At 48.2% G+C, this 26,268-nt stretch overlaps 1 long non-coding RNA gene across 1 annotated transcript in view; it reads right to left on the minus strand.

Moving 5' to 3' along the window:
* The window catches only part of LOC138513195 (uncharacterized), a 271,831-nt gene extending 246,768 nt beyond the window's left edge, over nucleotides 1-25,063 (minus strand). Inside the window, exon 1 of the long non-coding RNA XR_011281728.1 lies at nucleotides 24,955-25,063. This is a non-coding gene — a long non-coding RNA (uncharacterized lncRNA). The remainder of the gene's footprint in view (nucleotides 1-24,954) is intronic.
* Nucleotides 25,064-26,268: the final 1,205 nt, after the last annotated feature.

A 26,268-nucleotide genomic window follows, 5' to 3' on the forward strand; every position in this document is an offset into this window, starting at 1 on the left:
AGTTGGTAGACCATGAGTTTCCTTCTGAGGTGATGTGGACACCCAGGGCTGCGTCTCTTCATGAAAGCTTTCTCCAGAGTTGCTAAACCATGAGTTTCCTTCTGAGGTGCTGTGGGCCCCCAGGGCTGCATCTCTCCATGAAAGCTTTTTCCAGAGTTGGTAGACCATGACTTTCCTTCTGAGGTGATGTGGACCCCCAGGGCTGCATCTGTGCATGAAAGCATTCTCCAGAGTTGCTAGACCATGAGTTTCCTTCTGAGGTGCTGTGGACCCACAGGGCTGCATCTGTGCATGAAAGCATTCTCCAGAGTTGGTAGACCATGAGCTTCCTTCTGAGGTGCTGTGGACCCCCAGGGCTGCATCTCTCCACGAAAGCATTCTCCAGAGTTGGTAGACCATGAGCTTCCTTCTGAGGTGCTGTGGACCCCCAGGGCTGCATCTCTCCATGAAAGCATTCTCCAGAGTTGGTAGACCATGAGTTTCCTTGTGAGGTGCTGTGGACCCCCAGGGCTGCATCTCTCCATGAAAGCATTCTCCAGAGTTGGTAGACCATGAGTTTCCTTCTGAGGTGCTGTGGACCCAGGGGCTGCATCTGTGCATGAACGCATTCTCCAGAGTTGCTAGACCATGAGTTTCCTTCTGAGGTGCTGTGGACCCCCAGGGCTAAATCTCTCCATGAAAGCATTCTCCAGAGTTGGTAGACCATGAGTTTCCTTCTGAGGTGCTGTGGACCCCAGGGCTGCATCTCTCCATGAAAGCATTCTCCAGAGTTGGTAGACCATGAGTTTCCTTCTGAGGTGAGGTGGACCCCCAGGGCTGCATCTGTGCATGAAAGCATTCTCCAGAGTTGCTGGACCATGAATTTCCTTCTGAGGTGCTGTGGACCCACAGGGCCGCATCTGTGCATGAAAGCATTCTTCAGAGTTGGTAGACCATGAGCTTCCTTCTGACGTGCTGTGGACCCCCAGGGCTGCATCTCTCCACGAAAGCATTCTCCAGAGTTGGTAGACCATGAGCTTCCTTCTGAGGTGCTGTTGACCCCCAGGGCTGCATCTCTCCACGAAAGCATTCTCCAGAGTTGGTAGACCATGAGCTTCCTTCTGAGGTGCTGTGGACCCCCAGGGCTGCATCTCTCCACAAAAGCATTCTCCAGAGATGGTAGACCATGAGTTTCCTTCTGAGGTGATGGGGTCTCCCAGGGCTGCATCTCTCCACGAAAGCATTCTCCAGAGTTGGTAGACCATGAGTTTCCTTCTGAGGTGATGTGGACCCCCAGGGCTGCATCTCTCCATGAAAGCATTCTCCAGAGTTGGAAGACCATGAGTTTCCTTCTGAGGTGCTGTGGACCCCCAGGGCTGCATCTCTCCATGAAAGCATGCTCCAGAGTTGGTAGACCATGAGTTTCCTTCTGAGGTGCTGTGGACCCCAGCTTTCTCCAGAGTTGGTAGACCATGAGTTTCTTTCTGAGGTGCTGTGGACCCCCTGGGCTGCATCTCTCCATGAAAGCTTTTTCCAGAGTTGGTAGACCATGAGTTTCCTTCTGAGGTGCTGTGGACCCCCAGGGCTGCATCTCTCCATGAAAGCATTCTCCAGAGTTGGTAGACCATGAGTTTCCTTCTGAGGTGCTGTGGACCTCCAGGGCTACATATCTCTATGAAAGCATTCTCCAGAGTTGGTAGACCATGAGTTTCCTTCTGAGGTGCTGTGGACTCCCAGGGCTGCATCTCTCCATGAAAGCATTCTCCAGAGTTGGTAGACCATGAGTTTCCTTCTAAGGTGCTGTGGACCACCAGGGCTGCATCTCTCCATGAAAGCTTTCTCCAGAGTTGGTAGACCATGAGTTTCCTTCTGAGGTGCTGTGGGCCCCCAGGGCTGCATCTCTCCATGAAAGCATTCTCCAGAGTTGGTAGACCATGAGTTTCCTTCTGAGGTGTTGTGGACCCCCAGGGCTCCATCCCTTCATTAAAGCTTTTTCCAGAGTTGGTAGACCAGGAGTTTCCTTCTGAGGTGCTGTGGACCCCCGGGTCTGCATCTCTCGATGAAAGCATTCTCCAAAGTTGGCAGCCGAGTTTCCTTCTGAGCTGCTGTGGACCCCCAGGGCTGCATCTCTTCATGAAAGCTTTTTCCAGAGTTGGTAGATGATGAGTTTCCTTCTGAGGTGCTGTGGAACCCCAGGGCTACATCTCTTCATGAAAGCTTTCTCCAGAATTGGTAGACAATGAGTTTCCTTCTGAGGTGCTGTGGACCCCCAGGGCTGCATCTCTCCATGAAAGCATTCTCCAGAGTTGGTAGACCATGAGTTTCCTTCTGAGGTGATATGGACCCCCAGGGCTGCATCTTTCCATGAAAGCATTCTCCAGAGTTGGTAGACCATGAGTTTCCTTCTGAGGTGATGTGGACCCCCAGGGCTGCATCTCTCCATGAAAGCATTCTCCAGAGTTGGTAGACCATGAGTTTCCTTCTGAGGTGCTGTGGACCCCCGGGGCTGCATTTCTTCATGAAAGCATTCTCCGGAGTTGGTAGACCATGAGTTTCCTTCTGAGGTGCTGTGGACCCACGGGGCTGCATCTGTGCATGAACGCATTCTCCAGAGTTGCTAGACCATGAGTTTCCTTCTGAGGTGCTGTGGACCCCCAGGGCTGCATCTCTCTAGGAAATCATTCTCCAGAGTTGCTAGACCATGAGTTTCCTTCTGAGGTGTTGTGGACCCACAGGGCTGCATCTGTGCATGAACGCATTCTCCAGAGTTGGTAGACCATGAGTTTCCTTCTTAGGTGTTGTGGACCCCCAGGGCTGCATCTCTCTAGGAAATCATTCTCCAGAGTTGCTAGACCATGAGTTTCCTTCTGAGGTGTTGTGGACCCACAGGGCTGCATCTGTGCATGAAAGCATTCTCCAGAGTTGGTAGACCATGAGTTTCCTTCTCAGGTGCTGTGGACCCCCAGGGCTGCATCTCTCCATGAAAGCATTCTCCAGAGTTGGTAGACCATGAGCTTCCTTCTGAGGTGCTGTGGACCCCTAGGGCTGCATCTCTCCACGAAAGCATTCTCCAGAGTTGGTAGACCATGAGCTTCCTTCTGAGGTGCTGTGGACCCCAGGGCTGCATCTCTCTAGGAAATCATTCTCCAGAGTTGCTAGACCATGAGTTTCCTTCTGAGGTGTTGTGGACCCACAGGGCTGCATCTCTCCACGAAAGCATTCTCCAGAGTTGGTAGACCATGAGTTTCCTTCTGAGGTGATGGGGACCCCCAGGGATGCATCTCTCCACGAAAGCATTCTCCAGAGTTGGTAGACCATGAGTTTCCTTCTGAGGTGATGTGGACCCCCAGGGCTGCATCTCTCCATGAAAGCATTCTCCAGAGTTGGTAGACCATGAGTTTCCTTCTGAGGTGCTGTGGACCCCCAGGGCTGCATCTTCAATGAAAGCATGCTCCAGAGTTGGTAGACCATGAGTTTCCTTCTGAGGTGCTGTGGACTCCCAGGGCTGCATCTCTCGATGAAAGCATTCTCCAGAGTTGGTAGACCATGAGTTTCCTTCTACGGTGCTGTGGACCACCTGGGCTGCATCTCTCCATGAAAGCTTTCTCCAGAGTTGTTAGACCATGAGTTTCCTTCTGAGGTGCTGTGGACCCCCAGGGCTGCATTTCTCCATGAAAGCTTTTTCCAGAGTTGGTAGACCATGAGTTTCCTTCTCAGGTGCTGTGGACCCCCACGGCTGCATCTCTCCATGAAAGCATTCCCCAGAGTTGGTAGATCATGAGTTTCCTTCTGAGGTGCTGTGGACCTCCAGGGCTACATATCTCTATGAAAGCATTCTCAAGATTTGGTAGACCTTGAGTTTCCTTCTCAGGTGCTGTGGACCCACAGGGCTGCATCTCTCGATGAAAGCATTCTCCAGAGTTGGTAGACCATGAGTTTCCTTCTGAGGTGCTGTGGACTCCCAGGGCTGCATCTCTCCATGAAAGCATTCTCCAGAGTTGGTAGACCATGAGTTTCCTTCTAAGGTGCTGTGGACCACCAGGGCTGCATCTCTCCATGAAAGCTTTCTCCAGAGTTGGTAGACCATGAGTTTCCTTCTGAGGTGCTGTGGGCCCCCAGGGCTGCATCTCTCCATGAAAGCATTCTCCAGAGTTGGTAGACCATGAGTTTCCTTCTGAGGTGTTGTGGACCCCCAGGGCTCCATCCCTTCATGAAAGCTTTTTCCAGAGTTGGTAGACCATGAGTTTCCTTCTGAGATGCTGTGGACCCCCGGGTCTGCATCTCTCGATGAAAGCATTCTCCAAAGTTGGCAGACCATGAGTTTCCTTCTGAGGTGATATGGACCCCCAGGGCTGCATCTTTCCATGAAAGCATTCTCCAGAGTTGGTAGACCATGAGTTTCCTTCTGAGGTGATGTGGACCCCCAGGGCTGCATCTCTCCATGAAAGCATTCTCCAGAGTTGGTAGACCATGAGTTTCCTTCTGAGGTGCTGTGGACCCCCGGGGCTGCATTTCTTCATGAAAGCATTCTCCGGAGTTGGTAGACCATGAGTTTCCTTCTGAGGTGCTGTGGACCCACGGGGCTGCATCTGTGCATGAACGCATTCTCCAGAGTTGCTAGACCATGAGTTTCCTTCTGAGGTGCTGTGGGCCCCCAGGGCTACATCTCTCCATGAAAGCATTCTCCAGAGTTGGTAGACCATGAGTTTCCTTCTGAGGTGTTGTGCACCCCCAGGGCTGCATCTCTCCAGGAAATCATTCTCCAGAGTTGCTAGACCATGAGTTTCCTTCTGAGGTGTTGTGGACCCACAGGGCTGCATCTGTGCATGAAAGCATTCTCCAGAGTTGGTAGACCATGAGTTTCCTTCTCAGGTGCTGTGGACCCCCAGGGCTGCATCTCTCCACCAAAGCATTCTCCAGAGTTGGTAGACCATGAGCTTCCTTCTGAGGTGCTGTGGACCCCTAGGGCTGCATCTCTCCACGAAAGCATTCTCCAGAGTTGGTAGACCATGCGCTTCCTTCTGAGGTGCTGTGGACCCCCAGGGCTGCATCTCTCCATGAAAGCATTCTCCAGAGTTGGTAGACCATGAGTTTCCTTCTGAGGTGCTGTGGACCCCCAGGGCTGCATCTCTCCATGAAAGCATGCTCCAGAGTTGGTAGACCATGAGTTTCCTTCTGAGGTGCTGTGGACTCCCAGGGCTGCATCTCTCGATGAAAGCATTCTCCAGAGTTGGTAGACCATGAGTTTCCTTCTACGGTGCTGTGGACCACCTGGGCTGCATCTCTCCATGAAAGCATTCTCCAGAGTTGGTAGACCATGAGTTTCTTTCTGAGGTGTTGTGGACCCCCAGGGCTCCTTCCCTTCATGAAAGCTTTTTCCAGAGTTGGTAGACCATGAGTTTCCTTCTGAGGTGCTGTGGATCCCTGGGTCTGCATCTCTCGATGAAAGCATTCTCCAAAGTTGGCAGACGAGTTTCCTTCTGAGCTGCTATGGACCCCCAGGGCTGCATCTCTTCATGAAACCTTTTTCCAGAGTTGGTAGACAATGAGTTTCCTTCTGAGGTGCTGTGGACCCCCAGGGCTCCATCCCTTCATGAAAGCTTTTTCCAGAGTTGGTAGACCATGAGTTTCCTTCTAAGGTGCTGTGGACCCCCGGGTCTGCATCTCTCGATGAAAGCATTCTCCAAAGTTGGCAGACAAGTTTCCTTCTGAGCTGCTGTGGACCCCCAGGGCTGCATCTCTTCATGAAAGCTTTTTCCAGAGTTGGTAGACGATGAGTTTCCTTCTGAGGTGCTGTGGACCCCCAGAGCTGCATCTCTTCATGAAAGGTTTCTCCAGAATTGGTAGACAATGAGTTTCCTTCTGAGGTGCTGTGGACCCCCAGGGCTGCATCTCTCGATGAAAGCATTCTCCAGAGTTGGTAGACAATGAGTTTCCTTCTGAGGTGCTGCGGACCACCAGGGCTGCATCTCTTCATGAAAGCTTTCTCCAGAGTTGGTAGACCATGAGTTTCCTTCTGAGGTGCTGTGGACCCCCAGGGCTGCATCTCTCGATGAAAGCATTATCCAGAGTTGGTAGACCATGAGTTTCCTTCTGAGGTGCTTGACCCCCAGGGCTGCATCTCTCGATGAAAGCATTCTCCAGAGTTGGTAGACGAGTTTCCTTCTGAGCTGCTGTGGACCCCCAGGGGTGCATCTCTTCATGAAAGCTTTTTCCAGAGTTGGTAGACAATGAGTTTCCTTCTGAGGTGCTGTGGACCCCCAGGGCTCCATCCCTTCATGAAAGCTTTTTCCAGAGTTGGTAGACCATGAGTTTCCTTCTGAGGTGCTGTGGACCCCCGGGTCTGCATCTCTCGATGAAAGCATTCTCCAAAGTTGGCAGCCGAGTTTCCTTCTGAGCTGCTGTGGACCCCCAGGGCTCCATCTCTTCATGAAAGCTTTTTCCAGAGTTGGTAGACGATGAGTTTCCTTCTGAGGTGCTGTGGACCCCCAGAGCTGCATCTCTTCATGAAAGCTTTCTCCAGAATTGGTAGACAATGAGTTTCCTTCTGAGGTGCTGTGGACCCCCAGGGCTGCATCTCTCGATGAAAGCATTCTCCAGAGTTGGTAGACCATGAGTTTCCTTCTGAGGTTCTGTGGACCCCCAGGGCTGCATCTCTCGATGAAAGCATTCTCCAGAGTTGGTAGACCATGAGTTTCCTTCTGAGGTGCTGTGGACCCCCAGGGCTGCATCTCTCGATGAAAGCATTCTCCAGAGTTGGTAGACCATGAGTTTCCTTCTGAGGTGCTGTGGACCCAATGGCTGGATCTGTGCATGAAAGCTTTCTCCAGAGTTGGTAGACCCTGAGTTTTCTTCTGAGGTGCTGTGGACCCCCAGGGCTGCATCTCTCCATGAAAGCATTCTCCAGAGATTTGTAGACTATGAGTTTCCTTCTGAGGTGCTTGACCCCCAGGGCTGCATCTCTCCATGAAAGCATTTTCCAGAGTTGGTAAATCATGAGTTTCCTTCTGAGGTGCTGTGGACCCACGGGGCTGCATCTGTGCATGAAAGCTTTCTCCCGAGTTGCTAGACCATGAGTTTCCTTCTGAGGTGTTGTGGACCCCGGTGGGCAATGCATGGAGTTGGGAAGTGAGTCGTCTGCTGGCATGGGAGCCATTGGAGTGTGCAGAGGGCTGGGCTGATGTGTCTGTGTCTTGGAGGTCTTCAAGGTTGTCTACCTGCCATGTTGTGGGCTCTTTCAGTATATAATCCCTGCTCTGCAGGTGGAGGCTGTTGGCGCCGGCTCGTCTTTCGGCGCTAGAGTGATCACTGCCATGGCTCTGTGCAGAAAGGTCTGAGACCCCATGTGCAAGGAAGCAGCTTCTTATGGCGGCTTTAACCCCCTTAACTGCCAGGCTATTATGCAGGTCTATGAAAAATGGAGGCGCATACTCTGTAATTCACAAAAGCGCCTCTGCAGTGTTTTTCTATGGGAGGCAAAGTTGCTGAGCTCCTCTGCTTACTTTCCTAGGACGAACTGTGAACTTGTACTCGTACTGTGCTTTTTTTTTACGGTAACAAACTACCCAAGGTCATCTCGGCAGTGCAGGTAGCAGGAGAGGGTGGCTGGCTTGCTCTGGAGTTCATTGTGCTGTGCAGCAGTGCATTTTATGCCATCATAAAGCACAAAGTAGCAATTAACTTTGGCATAAAGAAAAGCAGCACTATTGACAACAACGCCTCGTGTAATTATTAATGCCGGTGCGGCAGTTGAGTAAGTGCAGGGCTTGTGAAGCACTGCAGCACCCTAGAAAAAGAGCCTAAGGGAGATTAAGGGTCAGAAATACCAGAGCCAGTGGACACTGCACAGTCTAGCAACACACTTGCTTTGCATTAAAGGCGGCACAACAAAAGGAACAAGCTACTGTAACCTTACGCATTGTATGTAACTGTAACCGTAACCTTAAGCATACGAATGCAACAGCGCCTTGAAGCCTAAGGGCTTAGTGCGCTAAGCAAATGCTAACATAAAATAAATTAATAATCACTCCAAGTCCTGCAGATGGTTTAAGGGTTTTCATCTTCCTCGTTGTGGGGGCCTTAGAGTCGCCCCGCTCTCTCTCTCTTCTTGCTATGATGCTCGTCCGAAGCCCAGACATCTGTAACCCCTGGTTAATGCTAATAAATGTTGACCCCCCCCCTAGTGCCCAATCACTGTTGTGTGCTTGTGCTAGAGGTATTGCTCAAAATCCCTGCGATCAACCTGCCTCAGGGACTTCCTCACGGTCGCTGCTCTATCCAATTGTTATTGATCGAAAGGGACGTACGATGGTGCCGTATAACCAAGCCGGGTGATTCAGACTTGATCTAACACATTCGCTCTCAACTCTCCCTTTACTTCTCTTGTCCACTCAGCCTCACTCCTCCCATCACTCTTCTGACACGTCTAGGTTCTCACTCCTCCTAGACCTCCAGGGATTGGATCACTCGCTCTGGCCAATCTAGCCCTACCTTCCCTACATCAGGCATGTGTGTATGGCGAAAAGCCATAAGAAGGGGGCAAAGCCCCAATGACTTGCTCAGCAGAGATTTGCCACGTATCGAAGATGGCGGTCTGGGAAGGCTATTGTCAATCTTCATATTCTGGGTCCTGCTTTCATGAGGTCTACCAAAAAGTCTGTCTCGGGGTTGGTTCCCCTCTCCTTTTGGTCTCCAGTGGTCTGGGGGTCCTTTCAGGTGCTGCACCGTCCGGTGCACTTTGTTGGGCAGCCTAGCAAGCTCTGTGGCATTATCGTGTATGGGAGCGGGATCTCTCTCTCTTGCTGTCTGCTATGAAGTCGACTACTGAGCGCAGTTGTGCACCCTGCTCAGCTCTCGACCTTGGACTACTGAGCGCATCGCTTTCACTCTCTCGTTGTGCACCCTGCTAAACTCTCGACCTTGGACTACTGAGCGCATCCCTTTCACTCTCTTGTGCACCCTGCTCAGCTCTGTGTTCTTATTTTGACATGATGTCTCTGAAAAAGATAAGACTGGCGAGCAACTTGTCGAGGCATTGCAAGAGTATACGGTTGTCTGCACAGAAGCATCTTTGCACATGGGTGTCCGGGCAGGAATTGGGCCCCCCTCTACTGCCACCATCCACCTCAGGAGTAGGACTGCCTCTGGATTACTCCCTGGTAGGCCTCCCACCCTAGGCTGACAGGTGTGTGGAATTCAATTGAGTCCTTACAGATTCCCTGGTGGTGACTTCCTCCCATGTGGCCAGGGAACGACAGCCTCTACATGATCCTGACCCTGGGGGCGGCTACATGAGGGAAGATCACATGGGAGAGGACAACCTCCGGGGAGACGTCATGGCTTCATTGGATGAGACACAGTAATCCACATTTACTCATGAAGAAAAGCCTCGATACCCACTACCCTAATGGCCTACTGCCATGCATCTGTTTCCCCCCTTAAGGAAAATAGAGAAATCTTTTTTCCAACACCCTTTAGGCCAAAGATACATCCCTGGCCTAGAAAGTAAAAGGTCCAAAAATACCATTTCCAGTTCTAATTCCCCTTCACATAGAACTGGTTGATCATATGGAACCATTGAAAGTGATTTCCTGAGTAATTTGCATCAGTTGACATCAATGGACTCCAATTCCCACAACCACCCAAGTACTGGGACAAAGAGGAAGAGGAGCATGATGCAGAGCAGAAGGAGCCTCAAGCTCAACGAGCGTGCTAGTTGCTTTCAGAAGGCACCTGTGGGGTGGGACATTTAAAGATGGAAAACAAACTATTGGAAGCTGCCGTTTGGCAGAAGATGTTGCATCCCCCTGCAAAGCGTGGGGAAGCTGGAAGCACAAACTGGTGTGGCGGAGCCAAGGGGCTCGCCAGCAGAGAGTTAGAGGAAGCTGCGTGGGCAGGATGTGCCCGCAGAGACACCAGGGATCAACGGAAGTTTCCTGGGTGTTCGGAAGCTGGAGAAAGCAACATTACACCTACTGGCACCGGAACCAAGCCATGTGTGCCGAAGCGGAACCTGGAGAGAAACCGGAACGCTGTGGAAGCTGTCCAGAGTGGAAAGCAGGCCGCAGAGCAGCGTCGCGCAAGTGTGAACGGGAAGTGAATAAAGAGTCCTGTTAGGGGAGTATACCAGGCAACCTCAAGTGCATACAGATTCCTGACAAGGGGGTATACCAGGGAACCACAAGTGCATAAAGAGTCCTGGCAGGCGAGAATACCAGGCAAACAAAAGTGAATAAATAGTTCTGGCAGGGGAGTATACCAAGCAACCACAATTGCATAAAGAGTCCTGGCAAGGGAGTATACCAGGCAGTCACAAGTGCATAAAGAGTCCTGGCAGGGGAGTATACCAGACAACCACAAGTGAATAAAGAGTCCTGTTAGGGGAGTATACCAGGCAATCACAAGTGAATAAAGAATCCTGGTAAGGGAGTATACCAAGCAACCACAAGTGCATTAAGAGTCCTGGCAAGGGAGAATACCAGGCAGTCACAAGTGCATAAAGAGTCCTGACAAGGGAAGTAAACCAAGCAACCACAAGTGCATAAATAGTTCTGGCAGGGGAGTATACCAAGCAACCACAAGTGCATAGAGAGTCCTGGCAAGGGAGTATACCAGGCAGTCACAAGTGCATAAAGAGTCCTGGCAGGGGAGTATACCAGACAACCACAAGTGAATAAAGAGTCCTGACAGGGGAGTATACCAAGCAACCACAAGTGCATTAAGAGTCCTGGCAAGGGAGAATACCAGGCAACCACAAGTGAATAAATAGTTCTGGCAGGGGAGTATACCAAGCAACCACAAGTGCATAGAGAGTCCTGGCAAGGGAGTACACCAGGCAACCTCAAGTGCATACAGAGTCCTGACAAGGGGGTATACCAGGGAACCACAAGTGAATAAAGAGTCCTGGCAGGGGAGTATACCAGGCATACCAGGCAACCACAAGTGCATAAAGAGTCTTAACAGGGGAGTATACCAGGCAACCACAAGTGAATAAAGAGTCCTGGCAGGGGAGTATACCAAGCAAACACAAGGGCATAATGAGTCCTGGCAGGGGAGTATACCAGGCAACCACAATTTTATAAAGAATCCTGGCAGGGGGGTTATCAAGAAACTACGGCAGGCTAAGGGGTTTAGGCTTCTGCATCATCCCCAGAAGTCGTTGTATTCTGGTGCTGCGGCTCCCATCTTACCCCGTTGCAAACGACACAGGATTAGGGCGCTTCGTTCTACCTCATCGCTCCGTACTTCTTTCAGGGAGCGTTGGGGGTTGCCATGGAAACGCTGGCGTTCCGTGGGTCATGTGTCTCGGCACGGCCAGTCGTTTCTTCACAGTCACGTGGGAAATTGTACCTTAATAGTCTCCTCCCACAACTTACTCGCTGCTTCTGAATCTGGTATTCCACAAGCTATGTTACTTTGTGATTGCTCGTCTTTGATTCTGGCTACGTTATATGGATTGATTTTGCCTAAGCCCTTGTCTGCATTGTTTTTGCACCGCTCCGTTATTTGACCTCAGCACGAACATCATTCTCTGCCCGCTCTTCGGATTTGTTTATATATTTGCTCGAACGTTGCCAGGAACCCGTAAGGCCTTGAAACCTTGTTTTTTCTTGTGAATTGGTTTTGTTCTTTGTCCACATCATTCGGTCTGCCTCGAGTCTGCATAGAATTCATCTGGACCAGAAACTTCAGCGGAGCATAACAGCTACACAACGCCTTTCATCCCTGCTTTGCCCTATCAACTGCCCGTCGATCTACAATAGCTACCACCTTCCCTGGCGTTCTGGACTAGAGGCTGCCTTGTGAATGCTCTTAGGCGTCCTCATTTCGTCGGGTATAGGGTTTGGATTACTCAGACCTTAAGACTTCATTGTGGGACTTGTTTAGGCGTCCGTGTGCCGGCGGATGTCAGGCATTATTGGATTGTGTTCTCTCACTGGACTTCTGTGACACTTCTTCTATACTGATGCTGTTCCTACTCTCTTGGTAAGATTTCCTTTTTCTATGCTTGTCAGTTTTGTTACTCATTGATTGTTGTCCTTCCTGTTCATTTATTGGTACCTTTTGGTCCTTCCTCACAGGATTACAATCCACCATGCCTTACATTGCCTATTGCCATGGTGTTCATCTACTTCTGTTAAAGATCAGCGGTGTTCCTGAGGCGTTAACCATCTTTAGGCCAATAGACTCCTCAGACAGTTCATACATACTCCTGGGGGGTACATTGGCAAAAAGAACTCATCGGCTACACGACGAGTTCAACTGTCTGTTAAAGGACTACTCCGTGGAATTCTTGCAAAGTCCTTTCATATTCAGAAGCCTTATAAAATGGAACCCTCAGAGGACCCGCTAGGCACTTTGGTCCAGTTGGTTCCTGGTGTGCGGGCAGATATGACCGCCACACACAAGGCCACCCAAAGGCAGATCCATGACCTTCAACAGGTTATACATGCAGCTGGAGCTAATGTTTTCTGCTACACCTTTGGGGTCTGCTTTTCCCACGGGTGCATCCTCTGTGCAACAGGACAATGCCCCGGTTTACATGGCCGCTCAGTTCCCTCCTGCTCCCCTGGAAAGGTTTTATGGTGACCCTAAAACCTTCCGGACATATATCAAACAATGTCGGTTACATTTTCTGTGCCGTCCTTCCTCATTTCCTGATGCCACAACCAAGGCAGCCTTCGTTCTATCATATTTCGGCAGTACGGCTGCTGTCTGGACTAATCCGTTATTGGAACAAGGCAGCCACCTACTATATGATTGCGATGCATTGATAACAGCCATGTCGCGTGTTTTTGATACCAGGTACAAGGCTCAAGCGACAGATCTAGAGTTACTGGCCTTACAACAGGGAGATACCCCCTTGTTAACATACTTGGCCAGGTTTGATCAATTGGTGGCTGAAACCGGATGGCCAGAAGAAAAGAAGGCTGCTTTATTTTACAAGGGGCTTTCGGATGGGTTGAAGGACGTTCTGGCTACAGTACCTGTGGTCCCTACTTCTTTCCCGGAATTGTTGGATCTGGTTCTCCTAATCGACGCCCGCAGGGCGTAGAGGAAAGGGGAGAAGAGAGGTTCTCTTCCTGTTCAGGTTACCGTTGCTTCCTTCCCTGTAAATAGCGGAGAGCCCATGCCGATAGGGGCGATCCGGGGTCCTCTGTCAACAGAAGAGAGGGAACATCAAAAAAGAGAAATCAGTGCTTTTACTGTGGCTCCTCGGAGCATTTTTTGAGACTATGCCCGAAAAAGCTCAAGAAGCGGGGAAACACCAGAGCCTGGCAATAGAGGGATCCCCTATGCCGAGCGAAATGGATTTGGGCTCCGCAGTGTCAAGTCCGTTCATAGTACACGCTACGTTGGCATTTCCCATGAAAGAACCCTGGCCTGTTCAGGCTGTATTGGACTCCACGGCGACTGGGAACTATATCGATGCTCAGTTTGTGCAGGATTGGTGCATACCTGTCACGCCCAAGGAACAACCAGAACTTGTTAACGCAGTTGACGGTACAACACTGTTATCTGGTTTGGTCACGGAACACACCGTTACTCTTACTATGACTCTTGACTCTGGACATACGGAGGAAATAATCTTCGACGTCATAGCTGCACCACAGTTTAAGATCATCTTGGGGTTACCCTGGTTGGTTCTACATAACCTGTTTATTGACTGGCAAAATGGCTCTGTCACTTTCTCCTCCGATTATTGTAATGAGCATTGTCTGCAGGCAACTTCCGAGATCGTCAGTCTGGGTTACCCTTTGTCTGACTCAGCTCCCACGATAGGGGATGTTTCTGCTGTTGTTCTGCCAAGTGAGTATGATACTTATAAGGACGTCTTTGATAAGGTCGGGGCAGAGGTGCTTCCCCCGCACCGTCCTTATGATTGCCCCATCGACCTTTTGGAGGGGGCTCGCATACCATCAGGATGTATCTACACTCTCACACAAAAAGAGAACGTTGTACTCAAGGAATATCTGGACAAAGCACTTGAAACAGGTTTCATATGCCCCTCTCAGTCCCCGGCTGCTTGACACCTTGAAGGCAGCTTTTACTACTCATCGATGCTTCAACATCCTGATGCCAATCAACCCTTTTTTGTAGAGGTGGATGACTCGGAAGTGGCCGTGGGTGCAGTACTGTCCCAGTTGTGTGTTGACTCTGGTCTTTTACACAAGGTGGCCTACCACTCACGCAAATTGACTCCTTATGAACAAAATTATACAGTCACTGAGCGGGAGTTGTTGGCTATAAGGGACGCTTTCACGATCTGGAGACACCACTTGCTTGGTACATCCACACCGGTACAGGTAAACACCGACCGCCGGAACCTCCTTGCTTTGAAATCAACCAAGTGTACTACCGCACGCCACGGCAGATGGCACAAATTCTTTTCTATGTTCAATTTCACATTGACTTTTCGGCCCGGCTCACTGCATTCAAAGGCGGATGCTTTGTCCAGAATGCATGGTTCTCCTTCTCGTACCTGGGATGATAACATTCTTTTGCATAAGCAAGTCGTGTGTGCTTGCACCCTGCAACCTTCACTGAAGGACATCATCCAGAAGTGGGTGGCCACGCATCCAACTGAAATACAGGACTATAACATTCGGTCTTTACTCTATGATCAAGGGCGCATCTATCTCCCGGATCAGACGACTAGACACATTGCACGACAATGGTGTCATGATTCTCTTATGGCAGCTCACCCTGGCAAACGCAAGACTATGGAATTGCTTCGGCGTTGGTGCTGGTGGCTGTCTATGCACTGGGATGTGGCACTTTACTTAAACTCGTGCTTTATTTGTGCACAAAGCAAAACCTCCACGAGTAAACCAGTGGGTCTCTTGCAACCACTACCTAATCCCGAATGTCCCTGGTCCATGGTTTCAATGGATTTTATCATCGTTTACCTCCGGTCCAAGATTATGATACCATATGGGTGGTCGTTGACTATCTCTCCAAATTGGCCTTGTTTTTCCCTTGCAAGGGTTTACCTACCGCTACTGTTGTAGCAGACCTTTTTCTAAGGAATGTGTTTCGTTTTTTTGGACTTCCAAACATAATCGTCTCGGATCGTGGAACACAATTTACTTCTCGCTTTTGGAGGCATCTTACGTCTTCTATTGGCATCGAAGATCGATATTCCAGTGCCTATCATCCGCAGACGGGTGGCCAAACTGAACGCTTAAACGACACTCTTGAACAATATTTGCGTTGTCTTAGTCTCTTAGTCTGCAGTATCAGGAATCTTGGTTTTCTGTATTGATACATGCCGAGTTTGCTTACAACAATTCTTTGCACGCTTCAACCGGTTCTATGCCTTTCTTTGCTATGTATGGTCAGAACCCACGCAAACTTCCTCGTGATTTGTCCCTGGAGATTGCTAACCCGGCTGTGGCTAGTTGCCTGTGCGATCTTTCTGCTGTACATATGGTGGTAAAAAAACACTTATTGGATGCTAAATAACACTCCAAGTTGTTTGCAGATCGTCATCGGTCTGCCGCACCATCATATCAGCCTGGTGATAAGGTATGGCTCTCCACAAAGAATCTTCATTTTCCTGGTCGAAGATGTTTGCTTGCGCGTTTTGTGGGTCCGTACCCGGTGCAGGCTGTTATCAACCCAGCTGCGGTCAGACTGGAATTGCCTACATCATGGAAGGTCCATCCTGTCTTCCATGTTTCATTAGTTAAGCCCTGTGTGGAAGGCACCAGACTCCTGGATCGTCTGCCTCCAGTTATGGTTCACGGCTCTGAGGAGTATGAGGTTAATGCTATCTTGGATTCCTAAATATCCAGGGGTGTGCGTCTTTTTCTAGTGGACTGGAATGGTTATGGTCCGGAGGATCGGATCTGGGAACCCGCTTATAATATACATGCTCCTCGCCTTCTCTCGCATTTCTTGTTGTCCAGAAACGGGAAGGTCTCATTGGGGGAGGATACTGTCAAGAAACCACGGCAGGCTAAGGGGTTTAGGCTTCTGCATCATCCCCAGAAGTCATTGTATTCTGGTGCTGTGGCTCCAATCTTACCCCGTTGCAAACCACACAGTATTAGGGCACTTCTTTCTACCTCATCGCTTTGTACTTCTTTCAGGGAGCGTTGGGGATTGCCATGGAAACGCTGGCGTTCCGCGTTCCGTGGGTCATGTGTCTCGGCCCGGCCAGCCGTTTCTTCACGATCACGTGGGAACATTGTACCTTAATAGTCTCCTCCCACAACTTACTCGCTGCTTCTGAATCTGGTATTCTACAAGCTACGCCACTTTGTGATTGCTCGTCTTTGATTCTGGCTATGTTATACGGATTGATTTTGCCTAAATCCTTGTCTGCATTGTTTTTGGACCGCTCTGTTATTTGACCTCGGCACGAACATCATTCTCTGCCCGCTCTTCGGATTTGTTTATATATTTGTTCGAACGTTGCCAGGAACCCGGAAGGCCTTGAAACCTTGTTTTTTCTTGTGAATTGGTTTTGTTCTTTGTCCACATCATTTGGTCTGCCTCGAGTCTGCATAGAATTCATCTGGACCAGAAATTTCAGCGGAGCATAACAGCTACACAACGCCTTTCATCCCTGCTTTGCCCTATCAACTGCCCGTCAATCTACAATAGCTACCACCTTCCCTGGCGTTCTGGACTAGAGGCTGCCTTGTGAATGCTCTTAGGCGTCCTCATTTCGTCGGGTATAGGGTTTGGATTACTCAGACCTTAAGACTTCATTGTGGGACTTGTTTAGGCGTCCGTGTGCCGGCGGATGTCAGGCATTATTGGATTGTGTTCTCTCACTGGACTTCTGTGACACTTCTTCTATACTGATGCTGTTCCTACTCTCTTGGTAAGACTTCCTTTTTCTATGCTTGTCAGTTTTGTTACTCATTGATTGTTGTCCTTCCTGTTCATTTATTGGTACCTTTTGGTCCTTCCTCACAGGATTACAATCCACCATGCCTTACATTGCCTATTGCCTTGGTGTTCATCTACTTCTGTTAAAGATCAGCGGTGTTCCTGAGGCGTTAACCATCTTTAGGCCAATAGACTCCTCAGACAGTTCATACATACTCCTGAGGGGTACATTGGCAAAAAGAACTCATCGGCTACACGACAAGTTCAACTGTCTGTTAAAGGACTACTCCGTGGAATTCTTGGAAAGTTCTTTCAGGGGTATGCCAGGTAACCACAAGTGCATAAAGAGTCCTGACAAGGGAAGTAAACCAAGCAACCACAAGTGCATAAATAGTCCTGGCAGGGAAGTATACCAGGCAACCACAAGTGCACAAAGAGTCCTGGCAGGGGAGTATACCAGGCAACCACAAGTGCATAAAGAATACTGGCAGGGGAGTATACCAGGGAACCACAAGTGCATAACGAGTCCTGGCAGGGGAGTATACCAGTCAACCACAAGTGCATAAAGAGTCCTGGCAGGGGAGTATACCAGGCAGTTGCAGATATATAGAAAGTCCAAAGAACATACTGTGTTTGTTGAACAAAGAACTACCAATTCAGGAATCACTGGCTCTGAAGAAGAATCCTGGGAAGGGAATAAACCTTTGGAACCAAGGCTTGTTACTCGTGGTGAATTTTGTGTTGAGAAAGAACTTTTGAAGGAAGGAACTACAAGGCTCTAAAGCTTTGTAACTAACAGGATTGTTGTGGGCCAAGAAAGACACAAAGAACTGCTAGAGCAGGAAACATAGACACACCATTGCAGACTCCAGGGGAAGGGAATCCCCGTCTGGAACCAAGGTTCTGTTACCTTGGAGAACATTTATGTTGGAGCGGTTTTATTTTTAATTTATGAACACTTTTTGCAATCATCGGGTTAAAGACATTTCCCTTTTAGCTTTATAGTTTGGTTTGTAGTTTGAGGATAAGGATAGAACGTTTGGACACAAGGACAGTTTTGATTTCGACCGCCTGACACAGACATACCCTTTGTTTTTTGTTTTTTGGTAGGGAAATTCCTCTTAGAGCTGGGTCAGAGAGGCATTTTGCCCACCTGTTTATGTTTATAGTCTTTAACCAAAAATATGGCAATTTTGTGTCCGGCTTTTTATTTCTGACTCCTCACACAGGGGTCCCTGTTCCTGTTTTAATAAGGTGAAATAACTGGCCTTATCACACTTGGAGAAATGTAGGAAAGAGGGCAAGGTTTTTGGAAATAGTTTTGTTTTAAAAATAGGGATAATACATATTTGACCATAGAGGGGCTATGTTCAGTGGTGGTAAGAGAAAGGGGAAGGATATTGAAAGATGGAGCATGGCTTTCTCTCCATTTTGTATCCACATATGTAGGTGTTGCTTTTAAAAATAAAAATATATACCTTCCCCTTTTCACTTTGATGTTATACGAATTCTATTAAAATGTATGAGAAGACATCACAGTAACAACCAGGAGACTTAGCACTGACGGACAAACTTAGAGAAAAGCACCACAGGGACATGGTCTTCTATACGGCTACCTGAACAGTGCAAGGAATTCTCAAATGGAGTGCAGGGGATGATAAAAGGTGCTACTGTTACTCGGTTTAATGGTTTACCAATGTGACATTCGCAGCAGCACTCAAGTGGCCGAATTATATGCTCAAGGGGACAGCAGGTCCATTTTTGAGATCAGCATTTCTCAATATGTCTGATAGAGAAGCAATGTGCCTGGGGTATTACCCCTAATTCCTTGCTGCCATGCAATCATTTTTAATTAAAGCACTTCTCGGCATGCCTGCTTTACTAATAAAGTGAGAATACAGGAACCCGCTGCCCATCACAATCAAAGCCAGTCCAACTTTGGAACTCTTTAAAGCCGGCTTGAACTTCACTTACTTGCTAAAGATGGAGCGCCCGCTCCCCTCTCCCCAATCCTCACTTCTCGCCTCCACCACTCCTGCCAGTGGCACTTAATAATATAATTGCATATCTCTATAAAATACTCCTCTGTAGTTTGAAGCAATTCCCCCGTTAGGTTAATGTTACCTCTGTGAGTCTCCTGATTGTTCTACATAACTTTTTCTGTTTGTTTTGTCTCTGCCCCTGTTTTTACACCCTAAGAAACTAGCTCCCCTTTAGCTCTCATCTTGATGCAATTTTACAGGTAACTCTGTGTGAATGCCTCGGCCAGCTGTAAATGTGTTATTGTAAGTCATTTCTGATTGAAATTGTCATCCTTGTTCTTCAAATAAATACAAATACTAAAACCTCTTAGCAACTTTACTTGAAAAACTTTTTACATAGCTAAACTTCCTAGCAAGAATGCAGTCCTCTTCCTGAGACATTGATACAATGTTTCTGTGGATTGCAGACACTTTGAAAGACATGCCTTGCAGTAGCCGGATTTTATGACGTTGGAATGATGAAACTGACACAGGTACTGCCCATCTTTGAACAGGCGCCAATTCCCAAAAACTGGTGACCACGGGATACAACGCGCAAAGTGTTTATCACATCCTTTGGACGTTAGTCTTTGTAGGAGGGGCTTCAACACGCTGGTTTTGGAAGCAAGACCACGCAGAGCAACAGAGGTTTGAATCCCAGATCCGCGCCTAAAACCAAACTCGGGTACGGTATAAGGCAAGTTATTTAAAAAAAAACAATTAAATAAATAAATAAGGAGGACGAGGCTGCAAACACAACAGACCCATAGCCTGCCACCCCCCTATCCATAACAAAATATCAGGCAATGAAGAATATTTAAGCCGAGTGATAAAATCACCTATTATTAGAGTGCTTAAAAGCAGAAGGCTTCCTGCATGAAGCACTATACAGGCGTTGGCCACAAAGCACATCGGAAGAGGGCTGACAATCGCCACCCATGTATGAAGGTGATGGGTGCACGTTCTGAAAGGGCCCATCACTTGCGGTTGCATGTCTATTTCATGGGTGCTAATGTAAAGCATTACTGGAAACGCTCATGCTCTGCACAAATGGTGATGCGTGCATTAGTTGCAACTGGCTTTCCCCTGTGCCTGACCTGCCACAGGAAAAGAGCGTCTCACATGGTACCATTTAGCAAAATTTGACAATTCTTATCCAAAATACCTGCCGCAAAGACCATAGAAATACAACTTTACAGAGAAAGGAAGCCCCGGGAAACCACAGGAGGCAACCGGGAGGTATCTCCAACACTGAATAGGGCCCGGAGGAAACAGGCACTCTCGTCTTTGACGAACGGTGGCGCAGACTGCGGGTGCCACAACGCGGAAATTGCACCATTTGTTTCTTATAACTAATTCCACTCCAAGAGTAAATCTGGAAGGAGAAAAGACAAACATTGGACTCCTATGTCTCCCTGAGCTGGACTCTGACGCCTGAAACAACACTCATAATCAAGGAACAAAGCGTTACAATTGAGATTTGCCTAAACACCTTGTCTAAGAAAATCAACATTTTGGGACAAACACAAAGGCTGAAATGTGCCACATGTCCAGGAACTATCGATTTGGTTTCCAAATGGAATCACTTGGACTGTTTGCCGGCCTAAGAATGTCCTACAAGGAACCCTCAGGCAGGAAGGACTTGGAAGACATGGACCTCTTCGAATAATGGGAACAAATCTCAGATGTACCGATTCCTGCGAAGACATGACCCATCCCCCCACATCTCGCAAGAGTGGGATTAGCACCAGAGGGATAAGGGGACATTTTCAGGTGATCCCTTTGTTCCCATAAATGACCTTGCTACAAGCAATTCACGCATCTAATGATGACCTGGAAAAGAACGATACTTACTAGCCCCGGAAGAACATGTGTGTTGAGATGCGTCAAAACAAACTTTGAAAGCTGAAAAACATTAGGGACCAACATGCTTTCCTTTGGCACCTGATACCCTTCTGTACAAAAGTGACCACAATGGCCTAACCCTAGATAACCGATTGGAGGCCCCTGCGAAATACTTTCAAAATCAAACCACAACTGGTATCGATTGGTCAAGCCTTAACCACGACCCATCGGACCCTCGGGCAGTTCAAAGGCACCGATTCAGAAAGATCCTCATTATTCGACCCCCCCCCCCCGAACATGTACCTCAATCCGTAGGGGAGTGGCAGATATCAGTTCCAAAGGCTAAATGCCTCACATTCCTTGTGAGAGTGATTTTCTGGATGGCTACTACTTCAAGATGAAGGGTCTAAGGATCTTTTAGGAGGCAGCCTCATTACACAACACTGCCTTATGTCGTGGGTTTGATACCCGCCTCTCAGCCCTTCACCCCTGCATCTGCAGAGGTCAGTACATTGAGTACCACAATTTGGGTAATAATTGAGGTAATACAACTGTAGAGGAGGTCCCAAATAAAGCCTGCATTCCAATTGCCCATTTTGAAGTACCAGGAACGTTCACACCAAAATATGTGACGTGTGATGAGCAAATAAACCAGCAGAGAGCCACAGTAGGGCTCTGCCCAGTGCCCATCAGAAGAGCAACAACTACTGAAGTACCAATACCCAGACAACCATGAACAGTAAGGTATCCATTGAGAAAACCCTATCAACAAATGATACGAAATGAAGATTGCCTAAGTACCGTCCCGGAAGAAACCAAAAAGGCCTTAATGGAAGACGAATGGTGACGTCATGAGAGCCCAGACAGACTCACAGATAGAACAAATGACATCCAAAAAATGACACACAGAGACGAAACACCATGAATAAAGATATTGTGAACCCAAAGAAAGAGAACGATGCTGAAACACAAAGAAGCTTAAACTGTAAGCAAGATGAAGCTATTCAACCAGCTAACGCCTGTACATATGCTTGGAACCGCAAGAAAGCTAAGAAAACAGTGCAGTTTGCTATGCTAAGTAGAAGAATAGCGCGGCAAGCACCATTATACATAATCTACCTCAAAACGGAGCACATTATTTTAAGTGCGATTCCACTTTGCACGAAAAGCAGAATCAACTCAGGTTACTAGAGACGAAACAAGACAAGATTCATATTCTAGCAAAATGAGAAGAGGCGGCTGAATCGAAACTCAGCAGATGCAACTCGTGCCAGGAGAGCCAAGGTCATATCAATAGAAGGAACGAACAGTAGCTACATCTAACTGAAACTTAAGAACAGAATATCCTGTCTTTTAAAGGTCAAGATAAGGAAGCGTAGGCAGGTGGCAAGCCGAATAAGAATTAAATGCACAAATTGAGAGAAACTAGGAAAATTCACGTGTCTGCTTCACATGACCATCCGAGCGAGGAGAAGCACAAGTTCACACCTACGCTTGGCATCCGCCCAGGACGAGATATCAGAACTTTCCCAGACAGAAGATCCAGTTTCGAGGCCAACCAGAGTGACATAATTGACACATAGTTGCTGAAGTGATGATTGATTGTAACCTTAATTGGAGGAAGGCCGGGTAGCTGAGGGGGCACCCTGCGCCTGGCTGACCGTTCTGCGTGCTGCTAAGTAAAGTGGAAATGTATGCATGGGGTTGGTGCGAACCCAATCACAATGGACCAAATAATCTAGGGTCCTATAGATAGTAGAACCCATGGGACGTCGTCATTTTAGTGACCTCTACAGAAGTCATTTTTTAAGGAAGGGCTTAGACGCCCACTTGACAGTATTTACCCAATCCCCTCACTCTGTTACCATATACAGAGATAATACCTATATTAAAGTTACCTTTTCCTAGCCAATAGAATTGCATATTAACTTTTAAGTGTAACATGTCAATTATGATGAGTTTTGTGTATAAATGTCACTCACTGTTTGTATGAAGTTCGTTGGAGTTGAAGCGAGACGGACTATCGCATCACTGCTGATTTCCATGACTCCCTGTTTTTTGTACTTGTCATTAAACGGACTCCCTTTGCCAAACCATTGAGTTGTCCTTATTGATTGGTGTTGGAGTAATAACTCTGCACGCCTTCCACCTCAAGGTGCAGCTATCTCGTCTTAAAGTACTTTGGAGCAAACCTCGGCTCTATGGGGCGGCCGGGGGTCTCCGGAGTACACAACGTCATCATCATTGCCATTATGGTGATTATTAAGTGGGCTTCATGTCCAGTTGCCGCAATGCATGAAAACAACGGCCTATCCATTTTGTAGACTGTGTAAACCATCGCAAAACCATAGATTTACAACAGCTTTCAGGAGTGTTGCAAACCTGAAGTTTATTTGCTGTTTACAGAACATGTTCATGAGCGTACATTTGATTTACAAAGTGTTAACAAGGATGTAAACCATGGGCAAACTTTACATTTACTATGTTTTGCAATTTTCGGAAACCACAACAGGTTTTAAAAGTTGGCCACATTTTTGTAAACCATAAAAGCAAGGTGTAGAACACTGTTGCAAACCATTTGCAAGATTGATGTGTAGTTGGTGTTTAGACAACATGCTTATGAGTGTACCTGACGTTTGCAAAGTTCTTCTGTTTTGTAAACCGGGTTTACTTGATGTCTACAAAATTGTAGAGCATGAAAACCAAACAGACTTGCAGAACTACATGGTTTGCGCCTTTGTAAACCAACTTGTAAACCTAAGTTTTACCAAAAAGTGTGACAAACATGCAACGATTGTAAACATATAATTTGCATTGGGTAACATGCATTTTTACAAAATTAGTAAACTGTAAATTTCCTGAGTGCCGCCACTCTTCCAGGAAGCCCAATCAAGTGAAGGTTTACTGGGAATGGATATAACTCTTTTTCCACATTTATTCATGTGCCCCTGCCTCTTAAAGGGAAAACGCTACCTATACATTTCAGAACTGCAGAATATTCCCTCTGCTCATAATAACCTTTGCACACACCTGCCTAACTAAACAAAAAGCCGTTAAATTAAAATCACAAAATTAGACGATGAGGACCAAAGGAGGGCTTGTGCAAATTTGCCAAGAACAGAGAGAGACCGCAAGGAGGAGGGGCGCCGGGGAAGTTATGTCACAAAATGGCCGCCTTGAGCACTGAGGCTGCATGCAGCAGGGAGGAACCCAGAGGGTCTCTGCCTCCACAGGATGTGCGGTAGACGACATTCAGGCATGTTCCCTCAGCTCCCCTTCCCCTGCGATTGCCTCAACGGACCACCAGCGATAATGACGTGCAATCCCAGAAACCGTCACTGCTGGACAAACCTAACGCATTACAAGGACAACATTTAACAAAAATATAACCACTGAACTTGCTCATTGATGAAGATAATGGGCCAACATAATGAGACTTATCTGACTCGCTGCAGCAAAGAATATTAACTCTACAACGGGCCTACAGCGGGCTACTTTCAGGGACTGAGTCTCGGGAGGATAGCTCAGGGGCAACGTGCTCACCACAGATTCGAACACCGGGTCTGCGCTTAGAAACCTCTGGGTGTTAAGCGTGTTTTAAATAACCATCGCCATCAAACTGCGGGATAGCCAACTTAAGTTTTGGAAACATTTCAAAACCTTTCTCTGTAGGAAAGCATAGGGTCCCGATCCCCTCTGTCTCTTTGTCTTTGGACTTGCCTGGACCCCGATCAACTCCCTCGGTTTGTCTTTGGACTTGCCTGGACCCCGATCCCCTCCCTCGGTTTGTCTTTGGACTTGCCTGGACCTGTAACATCCAAGGGGCTGGTCCTGAGCTGCGGTAGACCTTATGGAAGGGACACTCTCGTGGATTATTAACTCGCCTGGAGTAGTAGGTTGTCCAACCACCTGGGCTTGGGTTGAGATGGACCTTGCTAATAACTGCCATGGGTGGCCCAGCAATTATTCCGATTGCACTTACCCTGCACCGCAACCCCCTCCCCTTTCACTTCTCCAAAGCCTGTCCCCCCCCCTCCCCAACCCTGCATTTAGCCAATGGGAACGTTTCCCAAACCAGTGAAGGACTGGTCTCCCACCCCCATCCTTTTGGCGGGGCTACGAAGTGACACGGCTCATGCTTGCGGCCTTATAAAACTATGATAAATAAGTGTCTAGCAATTCACACATGTAGACTATCCTCATGTCCTGCAGGGTTTGCCACACCGCAAGCCTCGGCTATAATTTGCTATGAGTTCATAACACTCACCTTAATTAAATGGCCAGCAGCTGTCGGGAACGCGGGCCGCTAATTAAAGGCACACAGTCCCTAAAGGGCAGCCTATCCGTCTTCATCCTCTTGAGCAGGATTAGGCTATTCTAGGACTACGACGCCCCCGCGCGCACGCACGCACGCACGCACACGCGCGCGCATGGGTGACATTGCAAGGGAGGTGAAAGTGCTTAAGCGGTTTAGTGACGGATTACCAACACAATTCCCTTGTATAAAGCACAGGCGATAAGACGCCGCAGGGAGGAAGGCCAGGGACTCTTCTGCATGTATACACACGCGCGCATGCTGCGCATACCCGCAGAATACGGAACTGCGCATGTATGCGCCGATTACTTTCCATAATGTGCAAAGGGCCACGTGATGCTTTACCTGGCAGGGAAGAATCGCACTCTCTGCCGGTATGTTATGAACATACCGGGGAGGGTGGGGCGTGCATGTTGAGTGCAACATTATACGGCTGGGTTCCCTTGCGTTAAGGTTAATGGGGCCACTGCACAAAGCGCCAAGCTGCCCCCAGAGGCAGCCACGGGCACTTTAGATAATTCAAATGTGCGAGAAAAGCGCATCCGACTTGCAAAAGGAAATAGAAGTGGAAATTGATCCCCGTCCTCCTCCCCCTCTCAACAACCCCCCCCCCTCCCCCGCCCTGAACGCGGAGTCCCACGAGGTTCATACAAAAAGCCTCAGGAAAATCTCAGCCACTTATACACACAGTGCGTATTTGTCTGTATGATGGATTGTGCATTTGTGGAACAATTAATGTAATGACTGTGACCTTCTACCGCTGTAAGTAACCACTGTAACCACTTTCTTAAGCAAAAAGCGCCTAGATGCCTCAGGGTTATGTGCGCTATATAAATGATAAAACAAACAAATAAATAAATAAATAGAGAAAAAAAGAAAAAGTAGTCATACAAAAATGTAAAAACTATTTAAAAAAGTAGCCATTGATGGCCTAATCAAGCAAGCACACGGGGAATTGGAAATGGGGGGCTGTCAGTAACCCCGGATGGATCTCTAATGCTGCCAGAGAACCCTACTTAGCCAGCCATTGCCGGTTCTCCCAAGAATCCCTTTTCTACGTGCAAAGGCATTGTGGTGTCCTGGGCTCGTCCCTTTTATTATTTACGTCATGTGGTCACCACCATGTGACCCTAGCATGAGCTCTGGGAGATACCATGCTCCCAGGAGGGTGACACACCACAGGCATGAGGAGCTAAGACAACCTTCGCCAAAAAGGAATATCTTTGAACATAACCCAATCTACTAGTCGCTCGCGGAATCCGTCTG

Source organism: Ambystoma mexicanum, chromosome 12 (assembly GCF_040938575.1).
Source record: "Ambystoma mexicanum isolate Mex_15411 chromosome 12, UKY_AmexF1_1, whole genome shotgun sequence".
NCBI lineage: Eukaryota > Metazoa > Chordata > Amphibia > Caudata > Ambystomatidae > Ambystoma > Ambystoma mexicanum.